A 22,024-nucleotide genomic window follows, 5' to 3' on the forward strand; every position below is an offset into this window, starting at 1 on the left:
TAATCATGAACATTACTTTGTGGAGTAAATAAATTAGATAAATATTGTGGAGCATAACCATTCATACATTTGAAACTTAAAAGTGCCATGAAATAAAAAAATCTTGTCTAATCGACATAACATTGAATGTAGAAAATAAAGCATTTGAAGGAAAATCAATTGATAACTCAAAAAGAGTGCATAACGCCCGTTTTTGAAGAGTGTAAACTGTGTCAAGATTATTGGCCGTTGCATTACCCCAAACAACACAACAATAATCTAAAGTACTCTGTATGAGACCATGATATAAGATAATACGACGATCAAAAGGGATATACTGACGTAATCTACGCAGTAAACCAATTCGTTGACTAAGTTTTTTGCATTAATTATCTATATGGACGTTCCATGATAACGTTTCATCAAGAGTTACCCCTAAAATTCCACCACATTGTTCTTGAGGAATAAAAGTGTCAGCAACCTGTACAGATAATGAACTGTGAGTATCATTTAAACGACTGCGCTTAGAATGGGTTGTAATCAGAAGGCATTTTGATTTTCTGGCATTAATTCGCATATGATTCGTAGTAATCCAATTTGAAATAGGAGTGATATCTTTTCGTATTGCATCATTAACATCACTAATACATTTACCCTTTGCTAACATTGTTTGGTCATCTGCATACATATGTAAGGTAGAAGAATGAACAAATAAAGACATGTCGTTCATAAAAATCATGAATAAAAGAGGGCCTAAAATTGAGCCTTGTGGAACGCCTACTGTAACATCATGTCTAACAGAAATACTACCCATGTAGTCAACAACTTGCTTGCAATTTGTCAGATACGAGTTAAACCAGTTAACAGTACATTCAGACAATCCGTACAAAGATAGCTTTTTCAATAAAAGGTCATGATCAATAAGGTCAAAGGCCTTGGACAGGTCAAGTAGAATCACGCCATTAAGAAACCCATGATCGAGAAGAAAATCGAGAAGAAAAAGAATGTGTACTTGTTTAGTAGAACATGAGTTATAATAACGCCATCGAACGTTAAAGCTCTTGTCCCGTTAAGCCAGCCTTCGCATGGAATATGTTGTCACATTATTGGCATATCAAAAAACTGCTGCACATGATGCTATTTAGCGGGGGAAATGAGGCGATACTATGTAAGCACGCATTTTTCGGAGAAATGTACTAAATTGGTTAATACTTGTAGTTTAAATGCAATATACTCACAGCTTGCACAAGCTAGTAGTCCCAACGCGACGAAAAAATGCGATGCTCTCGTTATCATATCTCGTGATTGATCATATATCCTGGGCGCGTTCAATACTTCTGAAGCTTAGGGCGGTTGTGGTCAGCATATCCTAATGCTCATGACGTAGTTACGCGGGATTTCCAAGAGTTAATTTAAGAACCGGTTCTTTCCTGTGTGCTAGATAAGTTGTGGTGTTCCCCCTCTATGATGCAATGTGATAATGTTGTAGGGTGATTTGACACTTTCGCTTCCACAATGTCGGCATATTCTGGAAAAGCAATAGCGTTTGCTAAGGTCCCATCAAGGGATCAAGGACACACGTAATTCTGAATTTGCAAGGCGTTCTTCTTTTCACTTGGTCGACGACCCCAAAGTTGTTTTTGTTCAGTTCAGAGAGGGCCTGGTAATCCCCTATCCGCGCACACACATGGCGTACACACAGGCTGTAAATAACTCTGCAGACACGTCATGTAATTATCAGTGTCTTGAATTGCGTTCCACTTCCTTTATTTAACGGTTTTATCGGTACCTCGCCGTCTTCGGATAGTGTACTCAAAGTATTCTATTCTGTGTTTTGAAAACGAAACCTAGTTTCAGGAAAGTATGCAATAACATTACACTAGTCTTATTAAAGTTATTATTTACTCAGGGGATTGATAAATAAATGATCACATATATAAGTTCAAGTTTATTACATTTATGATTGAGTTTTATTACATTTATGGTGAATTTGTTTATTACATTTGTGGCAATGGTTGACTGTTTTATTACATTTGTGGTTGAGTTTATTACAATTGTGGTTGATATTACATTTGTGGAGATTTTTACATTTATGGAAGTTACAGAGTCCACTCCATTCTGTGGAGACACTTTTGTTAAGTATAGTTTTATCACCGTAATCGTGCTAACTTAGTATATTGCCCCATAGAAACATTCATTACAGTGACATAATGGTGGTGTACTGACTTTCGACAGTTACGTAATATTCCCGGCATTCTTCTAAGACTTTATGACCCCTGTATTCAGTAGAGGGCCTCCCCTTCTACTGTGCACTGTAGTTACCACCGTCATATTTATGTGTGTTTACCTTTAAAGACATTAGGAAGGAAGAACCTTTCGCTCCGCTGTTTTGTGTTCTAAATGATCAATAACCTGATGACAAACATCGCCATTTCCAAGATACCACTCCATAGTAAACATGCACCGAACTGAACCTGGCTTGTCAAAGATCATGCATAATTAATTCTGAACATATCGATGAGTTGTCATACAATACAAGCTTTAACCTACGACAATAGCCCATTATTTCTGGTCCTTTTTACGAAAACCTGTTGCGAACACTCGTCATATGTACATAAAAATGCCTAGGGAGTCTTACCACTAATTCTCTATTCATTAGGCTCTCTGCCTAGTATTTCACTGCATGTGTTGTCTTCATATCCCACAAAAAGTGACAGGTACGCTAACATCTATCAAGTGCGACGTTACATGTGTGAAAAGTTTTATCCAGAGATGAAAAATGACGCAAAATTTGCTATTCGATCCGTAATGCCGGCGACGTATTGTAAATCACTACTCTTGACCTGACAAAGGGGTATTGGCAGATCCCGTTAGATAAAGATGCTAGGGAAAATGGATTATTTGAATATTTGTAATGCCATTTGCTTCTGCAACATTTATGCGACTTGTTGATCGAATTTTTATTGGTTGTGTGAACCTTTGACAAAGGCTACTTTTATGATAAGAGTGTGCATAGTAATGGCTGTAAACAGTAATTTCTGATCTGCAGTTTTTGAACGTGTTAGGGATGCTAACCTTACCCTATGACGAGACAAGTGCTTCATAGGTATACATAAAGTCAAACTATTCAGTCATTTGGTAGGGAATGGTACAGTTCAACCACACCCAAAGAAAGTCGACGCCATCAAGACCTTCCCAAGGCCAGCCACAAACTTAAGAAAGATGTCCGTTCCGTGCTCGGTCTAGTCGGCTAGTATAGGAAATTTATTACTAATTTCTCAGCTGTTGCAAGAGTCTTAACAAACCTCAAAAGGAAAGGCAACCCAAAACGTGTTTTCAAATACAGAATGTGAAAGTGCTTCAATGCCTTAAAGGAAGCCTTGATGTTCGAACCAGTATTCGGTATTCCTAATGTTGACACCGATGCTTCACACCGATGCTTCAGAAATGGGAATTGGTGTTGTTCTACGCCAAGTCGACACTGAAGATGAGGAACATCCAATTATCTATCTCAGTAGGAAACTCTTACCCCGTGAAGAGTCTTATCCAATCATAAAGAAGGAATGTCTTGCAATTGTTTGGGCAGTCAAGAAACTACATTTCTATCTTGTAGTAAACCCTTTGTGATACAAACAGACCATAAGCCATTGAAATAGCTAAAGAAAATGAAAGATAATAACAGCTGCTTTTTACGTTAGTCGCTACAACTTCAGCCTTACTCTTTCAGTGTTCAGCACTGGCAAGGGTGTTACAATAAAGATGCAGATGCATTGTCAAGAATATAAATTATGTTTGACTACCAGAAATTACTCTTTAAATATTAATCTGTCTTTTTAAATATTAGCATTTGCAAAACACGTCAATCTCCCTATTGATCTATATATCAAATGCGTACAAGTTTAATTTTAGAGACAGCAGTGGTGGACAATGCCTGCTTGCTGAGATTGTCATTACCGACAAGAAGAAAGGGGAAAAGCAAACAAGCAAACAAATAAACAAACAAAGCACCACTTTGATTATGGAAGCAGACAGGTGTTACAGAATTTGACATGAACTCTGGATCAAATAACTGTTTCATACATGAACACTGGCTGACTTTTACCATCACAGAGGAAGGATGCCATGTCACGAAGTTGGGTATTTGTGTGACTCCAGTTAATGTTTATAAAAATATAATTCAATGTTTGGTTGTACCAGGTGTAAAGTAATACTTTGATATCTCATGATTATCTGCAAGCTGCTTAATGTTGCTATCGCAATCTTTTGATTAAGCAAATCATAAGACAAGGAAAGCAAGGAGATCCTGGAATGTAATATTAATGTTTAACTTAGACAGTGAGATTCAAAATATGTTGTATCTCTGAAGAATCTGTGGCAGCAATTTTATCATATGACTATAGATAGCCAGTTAAGCTAGACTTTGAACATGTAAGGAGGAGCTTCTGGCTTTTGGCAACCTACGTGTTTTAGCATTAACCATTTAAGTTGTTATGGCATGATTCTGCTTACCTGTCATTATGTCACACAGTAGTTGTTATAACAAGTGTGTTACTATAGGATCGCCTCTGTTATTCACTTTTTGGAATTTTCATGATATCGGCTTTTCTGAAAGGTATACCTTAACTCCACTATCAGCTTCATTGCTACCTTAAATGAGAAATATTTTGACTACACAATTACTTAGAAGTATGTATACAATATCTTTTCTTTACAAATGTTTTTGCGTGCCTTTCTATAATATACTATTTCTTTGGCAGATTTTTGATTTTCCAACTAGAACTGAGTTTCTTACTGTTATGCAGACATTCTAATTGTTTTCTTGATTCAAGCACCTGCGAGAGCAAAGCAAACTGTTTGATAACCTAACAGACTGCTGTGAAATGAGAAAAATGTGCATCAGTATAGCAGACTCTTGTATTTTTAATCAGTGTTTTCGAGCAGAAACGCAGTGAAACTGGCAAAGATCAGCAGTGACTTTTTAAACGCTATTTTCTTGTCAAATCTGAATCTGTTACATAGTTTCAAGGAGCTCGAAAGATAGTGGTGCCAACACCATGGAACGAGTCCTTACTCGCAAAAGTTGCCAAATCAAAACAGCCGAAAGGATGCCATAACCAGTGTCGTGCACGTAATAGGGTCGATGATTGAGCTAGCGACGGGTCGTACATTGCGACACAGTCTACAACGAACCTATCACTAGCCATTCCACAGTAAACAATACCATCGTCAGTGCAGTCAAACGTACAGGTTGAAGAACTACCAGATCGCTGATAAGACCGTCAAATGCATCTATGGTCGGTTTTGTGCTGTTTAAGCAAAGACAAAATGTTGGTCATTTCTAAGAAACATGGTTTGCGGTCAATTCAACTTTTAATATTTAACACTGTATGGACAAATACTATGGTGCATCAAGTTGCAATCTGAAGGCTCAGATATTATAACGCCGATAAATCAATGCATACAATTCAAATGTATACATGTAAGCCATGTACAGTTATTTTGAACTACGCCACCTAAAATGTAGTGATAGAGTAGCGGAGGAAAAGTTTTACATTATGTTCTGTAAATGCCATATAACAAAACGACTATTTTGTTTGGCAATAAGGTTCTTATATTTCGAAGATGAGCTATTTTAATTTTGCTAGTCATTGTTTTAATCACTTTTTAGTGTCATACTTTCAACCCATGCCATTTTAGAATGAGGATAGATAGTGCAAAACAAAATAGACGGTTTTTTTCTATATATATACTCTTCTTTTAAGTGAAATATTACATTTCAGAAAAAAGAGTCAAGTTTTTGACTTAAATAATGTTCATAATTAATACTGCAGTTGAAGTTTTACCTCAAATATAACATTTCTTCGCCCGTCTAATAACCTATTGCTACCATACTAAACTTTAGATTCGCTGCTTTCAGAAAATGTATAGTATGATGGGATTTCCTTGTCATCTTTGATGAGAAATATAGCTTTGAAAAAAACTGTGTTGGCAACATGCAGCTCCACCATCATGACCCTAAACTCACCGCCACATTTCATTATGAAATTAACTCCCCATAAAATCAACCAACTTGATACTTACTGGTTAAGTAGTTATCTCCTCCAAATCCGGTCCGTTAAGACATGTACATGTGGCGGGAAGCCCAGGACAGGTTCCTGGGTAACAGAACGTACTGTCTATTCGCCAGGAACAACGCTCTAGATAAAAAGGAAGGTAAGAAGTGCCTGGGTTATCTATTCCTGATTTTATGTCTACAGGGGACTTTTCTCATTCTGAGTCGCCTGCTTGTCAATTTGTAGATCCCGCCTTCTCAGCATGCGTTAACTCGCTTTCTCTCACCTTTCTATCACCCTTTACTCTACCAAGGAATGACTTGAATATCTACTACTAGCATTCCTTATTATCTCCTCAACCCAGTCTCAGTGGTCTGTCCATATACGTCTATCAACTGATGAATAATGTCTTTGTTTCTTCCTCTATATGTCTTTGTCGCAAAAGCTTTTCCACGTCTCTTGCTATACAATACTTAGGACTCGCACTTTATTTCAAAATAGGCTGACAACGGGACTAATTCGTTCTTGTAATGTGCGCAGTGTACAGTGGCTACTTACGTTCACATATACGAGCAGGGTTCGACCCGTCGTCGACTGGTTTTCCACCCCTCTATCGTAGACACACTTGCAGCAGTACTGATTTGAACTTGTTGTACATCGCAAGTCGGCACAGTTTTCTATATCGATACACTCTATCGGGTAAATATGAGTGATATAGTAGTATACAAAATGTGAGTGTAAGCAATTTGTACGACAAGCTTTGCATTTTGCATTTTTCAATATTTCTATAGCATTGTGGAAGATGTCCTATCCTATTTCACTTTAAAATATTCAAATGCTGCAAACTATAATGTGATTTTTTACTTCTTATTATTTGCGTTCTATGAATAAGCCGTATTGTTAAACAACTTGTAGAACCAAAAAATCGTATTTATAAGTTCATTCATTTCGATGCATATTCTAATTATCATTTAAAACATGAAAAAATATTTTTTCTTTTTTATTTTCCTATCTTCCTTTCTTCTTACCATATCGACTAATATTGGAAAATATTTTTCAGACAAAGAGCTTAATGCTGGATATAAATTACTTTTTTTTGCCTAATTTACGTACGTGTCACCAGGTCGAATACACATGTACCAGAGAATATATTGTATATTGTGAAATACCCAGACCATATATGACTATTGTATACGTAGTGACATATTCTATGCATACCTTAAATGCGCCAAAATGCAAAGTTGTTTACAACAAAAATACTATACCTTCATAAAGCTCGGTTGGAGCCAACAAGACTCCGCTAAGAAGTTATGTTTCAATTGTTTCAATACCCATCCCAAAAGAACAGATTGCAGGAGTAAGTTTGCCAGCTTGATTTGTTGAAAGAAACACCACACTCCCGTTTGTTAGCCGACCAGCAAATGTGAGATGAACCAGACTAGAAATAAACAAGGAGCCCTAAACCACCATCACTGCCCACGGAGAACAACTACTGTTATTACAAGTTTTAATTTCTGTACAGATTTTTAGATTGAGCAGCTATACCTAATCTCAATCCTGCTCGAAGTTGATTGGTATGACATATTGTAATAATCTCATTAACTTACATAATGGCAATGTTTTATTAGGCCATGAACAAACTAAACGAAGCATATTTGATCAGACTTAAAAGGGACATTTTGCATTCTTTACTTTTGCTTAATGTGCGGAAGGTTTAAAGTGCATGGCATGTTTATATCATACATACATTTCGTCATCCTGGAATTAATATGAATATAATTTATCATAATTATTCATTCGCATATTATATATGACTCAGTATCGTAAAAGGGATCACTTTTATATACAACATTGGAAAAACGGATGAACACCTCTTTTATTATTATTGTTCTCATGCCATGTTTCTGATGCATTCTCGATGGCATTCCTGTGGTGTCCACCTAAGGGAGTTTGATTATGTTAAATTGTTGACATTCTTTCTTATCTAGAAACTTTAAAATTTTGATAACAAATTGTTCAGACAGCAGGAAACCCGACTCAGTCAATAAAAGAGGTTCAGCCGTGATTATTGCTAAAAACCACAGGGCTTGTTAAAATTCAAGACGTTATAAAAATTGCTATGGGTACATAACTCAATAAAGTTTGTATTCGCCTTTTAGCGTGGTGAATGTGTTAGAGATTATTAAGTGTTTCATCTATTGCTTTAAACGTTTAATGTACATTTTGAGAGATAATGAGTTACTTAGTAACAGTAATTTCATACCATAATTTAATCAGAATTTGACGAATTTCATATCTAAATTACTGAGCTAATTGTACTTATATATAGCCTATGTCTATCATTATGCCTATGTGTATAGTACCTTCACTTCTGAGATTTTTATTAAGGACTCGCATATCAGGTCTACATTAATATAATTCCAGTTTTAGCTCGGTTAATTGACTGTATACTAAGAGCGTCACCAGTAGTGCCGTTATCGTCTTAACATGGCGAATCGAATTTGATAGAATCAATAATAAAAGTACCCGATTCTGCAAATGTTAATGCAGCTTGATTTGCTTGCTGAAAGTATACATGTTTACTGTTAACTTTAAACGAAGAATTTCTAGCAGAGCGTCACGAGAATTCCTTCAGCGTCTTGAGGTATTATCTACTTTCACTGCATAAAATACTTTACATACAACAATATATACACATTTACTGATTCTGTACATTTGTCAAATACTTTAGGTATATGCGAACGGATACTAATAAAATGCGTTAGTACAGTGTACAATTGGCGTGCAAAAACTGCATTACGTACACTCTTGTTCTGCATAGATATACGCTCCGTATATCAACCTATTGAAATGTTCCATATACAAAGATATACGTTACGTATACCACTAATGTAGTGTTCCATATACGTCAATATATATATATATATATATATATATATATATATATATATATTGATATATACCACTAATGTAGTGTTCCATATACGTCAATATATATATATATATATATATATATATATATATATATATAATATATATATATATATATATATATATATATATATATATATATATTATATATATAAGTGGAGGGCGCTGTGGTCAGAGAACAAGTTGGCAGTGTTTTGTCCGAGCTCCGTGAACTTTTGCAATTTATTGCAAAATATCAAGAGTAAAACATCATAATTTCGTCTGGCGTTATCTCTACTACCAAATCATCTTAGTGGGCAACATGGGAATCGGATTAGAAGTATGGAGAGCTAAAATTTGGTCCTTTTAACATCCGAGAAGTTGGAAAGGTATTACAGTTGGAATGTATACGGACATTACCTCATGGTCTCCACTCAACGAACTTTGCTATAGGCTGTTCTTCTGTTTTTTATTACTCTATTGACGTTTGCAGGAACTAAATTGGTGCTTTATAGTACCAATCAATTTTGTTCTTGGTTGGAAACAAGCGGTAGATTATCTTTGAGGAATACTCGGCTAATTTTTAATTTTTGGAGAATACTCTGAGTTCTGCTACTCAAAACGCGATACGATGTACGCCTAGTGATATAACGAGCACCTGGAGAATGTCAGTTCTCACAAGTGTTGGAATGGAAAGCTACGGTGAAACACCGCACATTGCTTGACTCTTACAAGAAGCCTGTGACGTCGAGCTAGATCCAGGACCGAAGACACAGAAGATGAAATATCCGCTGCAGGAGATTTAATTGACAACGAAAACGAAGACACTAGAGACGAAACAGATAAATCTGTCCTACCAATCTTGAAAAGCGATTCGTGCTGACATCAAAGGACTGAGAAATGATATGAGGGCAAGTGAATAAAACCGTCAGAGATATTCAGACGAAACAAGAAGATCTGGTTGAACAAAATAAAGGTTAACCGAAAGGATTGAGGAATTAGAACGCGAGGCTGTCGGACTTCGGTTCCAAACTTGCCGTAATAATTTGGTCTTCAGAGGTGTGAAGGAATCAGATTACGAAACATGGGATGAATGTGAAAGAGCCATTAGAGAGACACTAAAATCCAAACTAGACATTGAAGAGGTTGAAGACGCGACATTGATATCCATCGAAAGAGCCCATAGATTGAACGTTAAATCGAGACAGGGTGTTCAACTGCCAATTATAGTCAAGTTCCTATCTTACAAGACGCGAACCGAAATTTTGCAAAAGGCGCGAAATACCCTGACCAAAGACTCTGATTTGAGCATGAATAAAGATTTCCCTCCACAAGTTAGACACTCTCGGATAAAACTCATCCCATTTCTTGTTAGAGCGAGAAATGAAGTAAAACACTCGTATTTGTCGTGTGATAAACTTGTAATAGATGGTAAAAAGTATAAATTTAATGCCAACACAAATGATTTAATTTCACTTTAGAGGTGTGGCCAAGCCCCTATGAGTCTGTGCATTCAGAGAGAAATGTTCAACCTTATTACAACGCTGAATCTAAAAATGTACGTTCTTTTGTAGCATGGAATGCTAGAGGGATGAAAAAACATCTTTTTGATCTTGAAATTAAGCAATATTTTACAAAATTTTCAATAGTTTGTGTTTTAGAAACTTGGGCAGTGTCAAGTGACGAATTTTCACATTGGTTGGCAACGCATAATTATTACTCCACTTTCAGGAAACGAACCCAGAAATTTGGTAGATGTTCTGGTGGTGTCTGTGTATTTATCAGAAAAGAAATTTGCCACTATGTCAAAAGAATTTGTCAAGTTTTTGAGAATGCTGTACTTTTGTTGATTGATCGAAGTGCATTTCAAACTCCCCCCTCCCGTGATATTATTTTAGGAGGCGTATATATTTCACCTGAGGGTGCTACAATTTATAATGATGGTGAATCAAATGGTATTTTGCGATTAGAAAACTATATTGTACAGATATACTCTATATTTGAAAATTGTGATTTTATTTTGTGGTGATTTTAATGCAAGAGTGGGAAACTTACCTTTATTGTAGAAGACCACGATATTACAAACCAATATGCGTATAAGATTGATGATTTGATACACCGAGGAAATCTCGAGATGATTTATTAATAATTTTAGGCGTTCATTGATTGAATTTTGTCACAATGGTGAATGGACGATTTCCAGGTGATGCATATGGAAATTTTACCTGTTGCACCGGTAATGGTGTCTGCATAGTCGATTATGTAATTCTCAGTACGCCTTTGTTTCAATATGTCAATGACTTTAGAGTTGACACATTAGACGTTTCAGATCACTTCCCTATTCAACGTAATTTACAATTTCCTAATCATACAATGACAGAGATTAGGAATAAGACTGACATAAATGCCAAGCGTTGCGTCCTTGGAATAAATTTCGTTGGAACATGGACTTACAAGAAGAGTTTAAACGTAAGTTACAGGACAATTTGTTCAATCATTTGCACACTATTTCTACCAAAATATTAAGAGTTTTAGTATCGACAAAGCATTAGATACTTTAAATGAAATTTATTAAAGGGCTGGAGCTGGTATGGCGGTTACATGTAACAATACAAAAATAAGAGAAAGAGATATCAACAAACAATGGTGCGACAAAATTGTTGGCTTGCACGCAAAAAGAAATTTGAACTGTTGAATAATGATCGCAATCATACCAATCCATAATCCAATGACAGTAGGTCAGAATTCGTAAGACAATAGTTGTAAACATAGACTCAAAACAGCACAGAACAGACAGTAAATAGACGCTACACAAACAAAGTCATATTCATAAAAGAAAGATATATGGACCTCTGGTATATATCGCAGTTCAAACACAAATGATGACTTACGAAATTACGTTGAAGCACGAAATGATTTTAAAAGAATGTGTAATGTTAAAGCGAAAGAACACAAAATGAAGCAGCGTAACGCTCTCTTAGAAAATTCCAGTGGTCAGTGTAAATTCTGAAAGACGGTCAAAGACATCAGAGGTAATAGAAAGGGGTCTTCAATTCATAATAAAAATGAGTCAAATGAATAGTTTAACTATTTCAAAGATTTACTAAATGCTCCTTCTGCAATTGTGTCTGTCACTTTTGACAAAAAATATTTCTGATGAGTTACTGCAGCATGATACGGACTGTCAGTTGTGTAAGCAAAATTTACCTTTAGAGGTAAACAAAAAATTCACATTTGAAGAAGTTTTTATGTGTGTGCAAAATTTGAAGAATTTAAAATCGCCCAGTCCAGACGGGCTAGTGATTAAATGTTTAAGAATAGTAATAACGCTCATTTTAGTGTCTTTCTGATTTGTTTAATGTAATTTTAAATACAAATGTGTTTCCTAGTAGTTTGGGAAAGGTATAATCTACTCCCTTCACAAAAAGAGTTCTGTCAATGACGTCAATAACTTTCGTGGTATATCTCTCTTGTCGTCTATGAGTAAGATTTTCACTAAAATCGTTGATGATCATTTAGTTAAATGGACAAAAGACACTGTATAATTAATAAAGCGCAGGCCGGTTTCCGTAAGGGATATAGTACTATGGATAATATTTTTACTTTACAATCTCTTGTACAAAAATATTTATCTCAGAAAAAAGGTCGAATGTATTGTATCTTATCGATTTTTCTAAAGCTTTGATCGTGTATCACACAAGTATTTATGATATAGGCTAATATCCTACGGTTTACATGGGAGTATTTTGAATATTCTGAGGTGTATGTACCAAAATATCGAATCGTGTGTTCTTTGTAATGGTGGCCTCAGAGACTATTTAAATTGTAAGGTTGGAACGAGGCAAGGATATATGCTCATTCTCCTTCTTTTCAGCCTATTTATAAATGAGCTGGCATCTTATATGAGCAAGTATGATAATGGGAGGATTTTTGTGAACAATGATTTCAATAATGTAGGTATTCTTATGTACGCAGATGACGTAGCTGATGCTGCAGATCTTCCATAAAATTACAAAGAAAACTGAATCAGCTAGAATTGTTCTGTAATAATTGGTGTATGTCAGTGAATTTAGATAAGACTAAAATAATCGTTTTTATAAATTTGGGGTATTTTAAGAGGTCACGAAAAGTGGGTTTACATGGGGATGCCAGTATATGTGGTAAAGCACTATAATTATCTTGGTATTCTCTTTTCATCACGTTTATCCTGGTCACCAGCCAATTGCAAGGAAAATTTAGTTGCCAAGGGAAACAAGGCCCTCTGTCAAATACAAGTCGTGATAAAGAAATTAGGCGGACTTCCTGTACTTCAAGCATTTAAACTCTTTGATACATCTGTTGTCCCGGTAATCTGTTATGGGGCAGAAGTTTGGGGATACGAGTACTCACCAAATATAGAAAGTGTACAATTTAAGTTCTGTCGTTCCTTTTGGGGTCAACTCAAGCGTTAATGTTGAAGTACTTCTGGAGAGTGTGGAAGGTTCCCTCTCTCCTGTTTTTACATGAAGCGCTGCATTTCTTACTGGCTAAAACTTATTGAAATGGATACAAGTCGGTATCCACGAGCTTGTTATGAGATGCTAAGAGTCTTGGACTCTTCTGGTAGGATTACTTGGGTCACAAAGATAAGAGAATTGTTATACAGATATGGGTTTGGAATAGTATGGATTAGCAACAGGTGGGGGATCACAGTATTTTTCTGAAATTGTTTTACGAAAGGTTAAAGGATTGTTATAGGCAAGAGTGGTCAGCTGCATTAACAGACTCCCAACGATGCGAAGCTATGCTGAATTCAAAAGCATGCTTGAACCTGAAACCTATCTGTCGAGTATTAATAAAAACGAAATTCAAATATGACTTGGCAAAGCTTAGGTGTTCAAGCCATTCATTAGCAATTGAAAAGGGACGTCATTGTAATCCACCTGTACCTGTCGATATGAGAATTTGCACGTATTGTAAAAGTCAAGGTGTTTCAATTGTAGAGGACGAGTGTCATTTTTTATTGTTTTGTCCATTATACGAAAATGACAGGTCTGAATTGATCCCTCAGAGATACCGGTTTTACCCTACACGTGATAAATGTTTTGCCTTATTAGCATGCAAAGATCAACAAATACAATATAAGTTGTCAGTTTTTGTTCACAAGTCATTTAAGAAAAGAGATTTTTTGTACAGAAGACACAGTAACAGAGTTGTATTTAAATGTGCGGCTTATAATTCCGATATTATTATGCATACAATAATGACCTTTGTAATATTGTTTTTTCTCTCTGCAAAAATGTATTTTTTGTGTGTGTGATGGGAAGAGGCCCTACCACTGGAAATAAAGTATTATTAAAGTAATATAAATATATATAAGTATACTAAGAAATACATCATACATTTAACCAAGTGTTTCTGCCAAACTTCCACGATTTTTTTTCTCAAATGACTTTTTCAAAATTAGTGGAATTGCAATTGATTTAATTTTCAAATTTCTAAGAAAAATGATTTCTTTCAACTATGGACTCGGTTATTGAACCAATCTTTCTCTCAAGATAGTTCTTAGTTAGTTACCCAATGAGAAAGCCATTTTCATTTGCCTCCTTTTGGTAAGTTTAGAATCATTTATTGAAGGGATATGTATTCCCCGTGTCTCTTGAAGTATAATTTCCTGATTTGCTATTTCGAAAAGCCTCGTAGGGTCGCTTATTAAGTGAGTTTTGTGAAAGAAAGCTGGGAGGTTACCAACTTGAAGGAACATGTCACTTGTCATATCACCATCCAATTCACATTAAAACTTAAGCTGGCATCAACGACAATGAAGTTTATATGATACCCTCTTTCAGAAAAGTAGAACAAATAAGACCAAATGAAATTGAAGAATTATGCTTGTCTTTTGCAGAAGGTAATGCTTTTTCTTTCATACAGGTAGTTAAAATACAACAGGATTTTCTTACTGTCCTCTTAATAAGAAACAATTATTTCTAACACGAGATGGAACATGAATATGCTATAGATTGGGTAGTCCTCTTTTTAATTTATTTATTTATTTATTTATTTATTTATTTATTTATTTATTTATTTATTTATTTATTACTTATTAACGAACTAAGAAATTAATTAATACATCAACGAATAAAGTTTGTTTTAATATGTCTTGCATATATCATCGCATTGGTTTTTGGAGAAAGAACATGGAAACATCTCGTTTCTGTTATTAGGATTAGTCAATTTCTAAACAGCATTATTTTTGTTTATCTCAAAATAGAGTCTGTAGTTGATGTTAACTTTGGGTTTTTTTTCAACAAAGTTGCCAGTCTATAAAATTTACTTATCCGAAAGCGATTTCATGGCTGGCCGAAGGGTGATATTTTGTCTTGGTCGGCTGCTCAGCGAGTGACCTTGAATCGCCAAAGTGGGCAGGCAGGGTGGATGATCAAGGCGCTAATTGTTCCCGTACTCTCATGAAGCAGAATTTATCCAGATTTTGGTCAAACAGAAGAAGGCTCTGTCGCTATAGCAGTCAACCTGACTTTCAGGTACATAGATGATGTCATTTCTTTAAATAATTCTAGGTTCATGATCAGCTCACTGATTTATCCGCTTGTACGAGAATAAAGAAATAATTACACAATCAGATTCTTCAACTTATTTTCTTGGTAATTAAAATTGACTCGAACGGCCACCATTCTACTAGGCTGTATAATAAGAGAGTTAATTTCAACTTAACTATCATCGACTTTCAGCACATTGACAGCCATATTTCACAATCACCTTCCTATGGATTCTGTGGAGAGATACGACCATCTCTCTCGCAAGCTTGAAAATCGGTGTTAATCAAATAGGTGTTTCTATAAATTCAAGCGTTTTTTTTCAGGTTCCATGAACTGATAGATAAGTATGATGTACCACGTAATACTTCTACGGTACTTCTGTGGTACTTGTTTGTCGTGTAATTGTGCTACACTGTCTGTGTTTCTTATACCGAGGTTTTCACTATTGAACTTATGACTATGATATGACAGAACCCCATGACCTGTGAGTGCAAGCGCGCCGTACTAGCGGTATTTGCACGAGTGCTGCGGTGAATTCGGCGACAGTCCTTTCACTCGCTTCGCTCGTGCACTCACAGGCCATGGGATTCTGTTATTATTACATATGTTATGTCTTTTATTTGCATCATTTATCGAGAGAATCGACGATTAGTCGTGCGTACTACTTGTCTGTCAAAGCTTCAGAGCGACCCTGCGGAGTTATATAACATTGACATCACTGTAATGAGGCATCGAATCAGCTTGCACTTTTCATTGACCGCCACACCCTCTATTTTGATTGGCTAAACTATTGTTTACTTGTTTATCATGGATGACGTAAGAGGTACGTCGGAGGGCTCGAACTCTGCTAGCGATTGCTCACACATACGTAGCAACATGCCATAGATAGCCAAACGAAGAGAACTTTGAGCATGGAACGCTTTTGATTTTTTTCACATTTTGAGCTTGAAATTCTTATTAATGATCGATACAAAGAACAGTTTGAAGATTTTTACGGAAAACTTGACTTGTCGAACGTTCAAATTTCAGTGTTCACCGGACACACAAGCAAAGAATAAACTCCATGCCAAAGTGACTTTCTATTGCAAAAAGGGAATGTCCGGTGAGAAAACTAATGGCAAAAACGTCTCTGAAAATGTTAACTGTTTAATTGGCTCCGCTACGCCCGCAGTTACGTGTGTTTGGATGTATGATTGCCACTGTGGTACTGCGGCCACCGTGTATCCATGTAGCTAGAAACGAACGTCGTCGACGTCGCCCGCTGTCAATGTTTTTGCTTCGCTGACAAACAAGCTGCTCTTTCGGATGATAAAAATCATCCTAACACTATAATAAATACATGCAATTTTATTTGCTGTAGTTTTATCGGTTATGTCATGCATTTTACTATAACTATAACTAGCACCGAACTAAAGGGAAATGAAATCTTGTAGACGACATTTTTTGTGTTTACAAACAAAAATAGTTCCGGGCCAACATTGTTAAATACTCATTAACATAAAGGAATGGCATAATGCTTTTGGTATTGCACTGCAGTGCAAATACCGGTAGTACTCGCGCGCTTCGATGCAAGTAAACTGTGGTACATATGTAATAATGTAAATTATGGCTTAGTATTGTCGTTCTGAATGATCGCTTACGATGTATTGGTTTACGGTGTATTATGTGCTGAGAGAGGACAGCTTAGAGCTTTTGAAACCAGGTTTTGAACTATGTGTAGAGATTTACAATTGGGAAAGTAGAAAGGTAATAACTACAAGGTCTGAAGGCATTTATTGTGCAGGTGAGCTTAAATTAGCTTTTCTTTCCCTCCAAATATGTTTCGGTGAAAATATGTTTCAGATTTATGTTTACATGTATAAAACACCTTGAAAATTTATTGAAATTTATTGAGTTTACAAACTAAAGTTTACGTACTACGTGATGGAAATTTCATATTTGTAGCCAAGATGAAACTATCTTTTGAGTGTCATTTCCGAAGAAATATGAAAGAAAATGTGTCCGTTCAGACTTTACTCAGAGTTTCACGTTACGCTATGTGTCCTCTTGTAGCGACCATCAGAATAACTGCTTAACTAATCTTATATTCGGAAATTTCCGTTGCTTTCATCCTACCCCCGTCTGGTTCTGCGTATTCTTGCTTCCACTACGCAAGTTTCAACACAGGATGACCCCATTCCCGATGAAGGGACATGGTAGTTTGAATGGCAGTATCTATTTCCATGGCGGTATCAAAAAAGATTTTTGACCGTTTGTTTACCAGAAAGTTAAATTGTTTAGCATGGATAAAGTTTAGAAATCTTCACGTGGCAAAACAGAGCTCAATATCTGGTTGGCAGAGCATTTTACTTTAAAAGTTTAAGATAATCTTGAGTTTGGTAAAGGAGACAAGTCCGGTAGTCTACGGTTAAGCCTTTATTATAAAACAAACGTTTCGACCACACACAGGAGGTCTTCTTCAGGGTCTAAAATAATAACATGAGCTTATAAAAGGATTAAAAATAAAACTAATGGCGACCTTTTATCCTAAGGCTGTACCTATCACAAACTTAAAAAATGCGCTATTAATTCTATGATGCCATTCTCACAAGGCATAGTCTCTATGTATTACCGATATGGCTCTCTACTTAAACACTTGAGGAGTGTTTGCGTTTATATACCTCGGGTCCTGTACTTTCGTCTGCGTGACCTTTGTGAGTTATGCACTCTGTAGAGGTAAATAAATTTCACATTCACATCACTCTAGTCAGGTCATCGGTGCAACGTAACCGACAAAATAGTAGAATGTACAACTAAACACTTAACAATACTGATTTCTTCCTGACAGATATGATCGAAACCACTTCAGTGACAGATCAGAAAGTCTGTACAACGGAATGTTTGATCAGTACAATGTATGATCATCAAGGTCAAAAGCTTTGCATAAATCTAAAAATAATCCACCGTTATGTATTCTGTAAAAGCTGGTTAGTTAACTTGACCAAAGCAGTGTGACAAGAGTAATGTTTTTTTAAAACCTTATCGTGGTTTGACAATTAAATTGCGTGTGTGCATACAATTGAAAAACTAAAATAACATGCTTTTCTAGTATTTTAGAGAGAACGGGTTGAAGGGTGATAGGCCTATTGTGTCTGACACCACTCTTGGAGCCTCCCTTATAAATTGGAACTACTTTAGTACATTTCAGGAAACGTACCAGTTTCTGCCATTATAGAAACACCAATTTTCAAAAGTATTGGTACAACATTGTCATTGCCAGCTGAATTACTTTGATTCAGTAAGGAGAAGTGCTCTCTTACAAAATTAACTGAATTGGAGAAATCTGATAAATTAGCCAGAGTATCACACATTTTGAACTAACCTAGTTATTAATTGGACCCATGCCAGGCGAAACATTGAGACTGAAACGATACCTATACTTTGCTAAACTTATTGTCAAATGCATCAATTATTCCTACACTATGTAATGTCTTGAAGAGAAGTAATGCTAACATCTTCATATTGAAAATCACTGCTTTTGTTCATGTCACTTCCCGCTGATATATGATGTAACCTTTCAAAATCGCCCAAGTCCGCAGATTCATCAAACGTACGTTGTTGAGACCTGCTGTGTATCTACAACAACATCATTACGACTAGCACTCAAAAATCTAAGTGTTGCATAGGTATTCACTCCATTTGGACTGTCATCTGATGATCTTAAATTTTCACCACTACGACCTCGAATGTTTCCTTCTATCAGTTCTATAGCTGTAGTGCTAGAGTTGTCATCAAGAGTTGGTGGTGATATCAGTATATCTCCCAATGATGGTAAGGGAACATTTTGTGAAGACTCTGTTACACCAGCTGCAGATACGCTTGCATTGACGTTGTATGTTGATGTTGATATTGATGTATTGTTGAGTGTGTCATACAGGAAAGATTCATCATAGGAGGGAACAGAAGGTCTGTCATTGAGCACTTCATCCTAAAAAAGACAAAAATAAAGATATGCTTTACTTGAGATAAGCGGAAGAAAAATACATTACACATTATGCTGATAATATCACTTGAAGGAAACGCTATTTATTCGTGAGTTCTAGTGCATTGGAGACACATTCAGATATTTGAAAAAGTAATAAACTTGAACGCAACTAAAATATTATCTGTTTTATGAAACTACCCATACGTTGTGAAATCACGTTTAGATATTCATTAAACAATGTGATACAAACCGTTGTCACTGTGAACAAAATTGCAAACAATGTAAAAAATCAAATTCAAAACACTGTTATCGAAAGTTATCTGAATTAGTTTTCACCGCGGAGGGCGCATTCTGTGCCAACGGCCAGACTGCGGGAGGCGCGTAAACGCGCAAAGAACGTACGCGTTTATATGAGTTCGATATACGTTGGCTTTGTGTGCTCTACAGCATGTTTGTTGACTATTTCCTCATGCCTAGCGTAGCGTACGAGGTAGAGGTCAAACATAAATGAGCATGCGCGCCAAATTTGTAAACAAATGTCGCCATAGTAGGTCATTTCTCCGCCGTAATTTGTAAGGATCGTGTGATCAGTTGTTGTTTTTCTGTCAGAGGGTATTTAAAAATAGCGACGCAGGCACAGTTTAACACCGACTAAGCCCTTGAACATGTTTTTGTAGACAGTGATAGTGGAATCGTCACTGACCGTGAAACTGAACTCGACAACCCTGTGCAAGTCAAAATTCACATTTTGTCAGCAGTATTTTTCAAAATTGACAGAGCTTGCATATTTCAATTTTTTTAACAAACTTTAATTTTAAAAAAGTCATGATGCGCATGTTTTCAGATGACACGAAACAATACATGTTAATTTGTTTTCTGCCTTTTCTGCCAGCCGCCACTGTGAAATCTTTGATTATACATATCAGAATGAATGGGACACGTAAGTATTAGCATCAATACACAATGTGTAAGCCTATCCACATTTCTGCTAGCCTCATACACACTGAGATCACTTCTTGGACTACAGCAAATTTCTTGTGTACACAATATTACTACAATCCGACACCATAGCATTGGTGCAGTGCCACATGATCTTCTGGGTGAACATACAGGATTATTGGGAAAATCAACCCTTTTGTAAATTTTTCACCATATATTTTGACAGTAATACATAATATTTTTATTTTCAACATTAAAAAACTATTCGCTGAAAAGCACCTTGAAGATGAGACGGCCATAAATTTATTTTCAAAAGTTATAGTAGATGTAAGCACTGTAAAAAGTTTTGTACAACATTTAAAAAATTTAGAAAGGGTAAAATTGATGAGAATGAAACATAGAAAAAAGGAGCAGAAAGAAGAGTAGCAGTAGCAGTAGTTTACTCAAAGGATGAAGTGGATGTATATTTGGGGTAAAAAAACCTCAATTTTTGTATTAATGATAAAAATTTATTTAAGTCAAAATCTCGACAGTATTTTCTGAAATGTAATATTTCACTTGAAAGGAGAGTATTCATGTAGAAAAAACAACTATTTTATTTGGCATTATCCATCCTCATTTTAAAATTGTAGGGGTTTAAAGACTGACACTCTAATAATTTATTAAAATCATGATCAGCTAAATTAAAATGCCTCTTATTCAAATGCCTCTTATTAAAAATGTAAGAGCTTTATTGCCAACAAAACCAATTGATAGTTGTTGTGTTATATAGCATTTAAAAAACATAATGTGAATTTCAGAAAATTTGACCCAGCCGGAGTGGAGTTAATTCTTTGGAAATTTTGAAATTGGGAGGCAAAAGAAGCCAAGAAATCGGTGATTTGCATACATTTGCATAAATTAACACTTCTTTATCATGCAACTTTCAACTGCTTTACAAACTACAAGGTAAATCCAACCTTAAAAAGACATTTGCTGTAATTTTTAGCATTTGTTCAATGTTCATCTATGTGTATCAGCATTTGTTTGTTATTCTATCACTACATAGAACACCCGATGCTGTATTTAGCAACATACCAGTGTGAACATAAATGACCGTTGTTATTGTTGATAAATGAATTCTAGTCTGGACTTGATCTGAGATCTCTTTTCAACAAAAACAACCCTGACTGTTCACTGTATGGTTTGTATTGACATGCTAAATACTGGACATATCATAACGCTTCAGGGAGGAGAACAAGATACTGCTATAGATGCATAAAACAAACCACTGTGAATATTACCGAATTTAGCAGCTAAAGGAGTTTAATTAATAACTAAACATGTTGAGTTTATCTGTCACCCAGGTAGCGTCTATGGTTCTCTTTTGTAGAGATCAGAAATTCTGGGCAAATATTGAATTGATGTTTTTTTTCCTTGGCCCCCCCTAAAAGATTGTGGTATTTTGTCTGCCCCCCCTAAATTTTCTTGGGAAAAATGGGTGGCCCCCCTGAAAATCCTCCACCCCCCTGGAAGTAAATTCTGAATCGTCCCTAAATCTATCAATGACAACACATCGGACAAGCAACTAGTATACAGCTTATATATATAATATATCTCTCTTTTGAATGTAAGATGATACCTGTTGTTCGAAGATGAACTTG

The sequence above is a fragment of the Ptychodera flava genome, chromosome 2 (genome assembly GCF_041260155.1).
Source record: "Ptychodera flava strain L36383 chromosome 2, AS_Pfla_20210202, whole genome shotgun sequence".
Taxonomy (NCBI): domain Eukaryota; kingdom Metazoa; phylum Hemichordata; class Enteropneusta; family Ptychoderidae; genus Ptychodera; species Ptychodera flava.